The sequence below is a fragment of the Raphanus sativus genome, chromosome 6 (assembly GCF_000801105.2).
Source record: "Raphanus sativus cultivar WK10039 chromosome 6, ASM80110v3, whole genome shotgun sequence".
NCBI lineage: Eukaryota > Viridiplantae > Streptophyta > Magnoliopsida > Brassicales > Brassicaceae > Raphanus > Raphanus sativus.
In genome coordinates this window covers 23,183,715-23,185,182 of record NC_079516.1, presented here as the reverse complement: position 1 = coordinate 23,185,182, position 1,468 = coordinate 23,183,715, and the positions used below count along the sequence as shown (strand labels likewise).

Sequence of the window (1,468 nt, the reverse complement as noted above, 5' to 3'; positions counted from 1 at the left end):
ATTCTATTAATAATTATGTAATACATTTTAATTTATATATATATATTATACCATTAGTACAAATAAAAAATTTAAAACGAAAGAAAATATTTATACCGTCACGGGTCAAGCTCTAGAAATAAACAACAACAACGCTAAATTATTTTTCTTTAACAAATTTATTTTGATAGAAATTATAGTTCCAAATATATTTATACTTTTTATATATTTATAAATTTATTTTATTTGGGATGCTAAAATTTTGGAATTGAAAAAAAAATGATCCACCTCTATATTATTTTAATTAAGAAATTTAAATTTTATATCATAATATTTTATTAAGCTTTTAATTTTTATTATAACTGCAAAAATTAATTTTCAATCTGGATTTATGTGTAAATATTACAAATTCATCATTTAATATAAACAAAAAAACTAAAAACAGAAAATAAATACCTGCCCGGTCGGGCGGATCAAGGTCTAGTTTTATCTTTAAATTTACACAATAGGACACTTTGCCCATATGACACACTTTATTTGGGTACAATGTCACACATATCCTCAATTCTAACCTAACCACACTTTCTCTTATCTAACTATAGTTAACCCACCACATCATGTGTTTCAGTGTTGAACAATTAAAAAAGAAAAGAAAATATGTTCTCTCACCAAGCTCACTTCCGAAAATAGATATGTGTATCTCAATTCACAAATCTTAACTTTTCTTCAATCAGTTCTTCTCCATTTCCTCTCCCTGTTCGACAATAGATTTGTCTCACCCAGCTCGACGCTTGACTTCTATTCGTCACATGTCTTTTCTCACACTCACACCTTACACGAACCATAAGGAAACCGAAGAACAGGAAGAAAGTGAGTAATCCCGACGACAAAACGCATCCCAAAACGAAATTGGAAGTATTCGTAATCCTAATTTACTCATTATTCTCTCTTTTAGAGGATTTGTACCCCTTAAATTGCTCTCAAATATTTATTGTTTTTGTGAAATTCGAGTTTGTATGTTCACTGACAACTATCCGCCGGTGATATAGGTACATCTTAACGGACAACCGTCTACTACAGCGACTTTTCACGACGGACAGATTTCCCATCAAGCGTCTCATCCGTCAGTCCTGTTTGTCGCATTCATATCTTTTGTGTCCGAATTTGTCGCATCCACATATTTTGTGTCCACGCTTCTTCAATCCACATATTCTATTTTCTAAAGAAAACTCAGAATAGTGGTTTAACTCTAGTCACCTACATTTTTGTATGATTGTGAACTTTGTGAAAAAGTTGTAAAAACAATTTTGATTGTGTGTTCATTCTACATGAAACAAAAGTTCAATATAGATTAACTTATTTTAACATTATATTATTTATTATAACTTGTCCGTAAAAAAAAATTCAATCTCTGTATATTATAATTTCTATATAAGAGCTTTTTAATTTTTTTGCCATCCATGTCCACATTTTTTCTATGTGTCCATGC

The 1,468-nt window shown here is 29.7% G+C and overlaps 1 long non-coding RNA gene across 1 annotated transcript; it reads left to right on the top strand.

Annotated features, from left to right (window-relative positions):
• The first annotated feature begins 513 nt into the window (after window positions 1–513).
• LOC108809889 (uncharacterized) lies at window positions 514–1,301 on the top strand. Its single transcript, XR_001942924.2, has 2 exons — window positions 514–849; window positions 1,029–1,301. It is a non-coding gene; the product is annotated as an uncharacterized LOC108809889 (long non-coding RNA).
• Window positions 1,302–1,468: the final 167 nt, after the last annotated feature.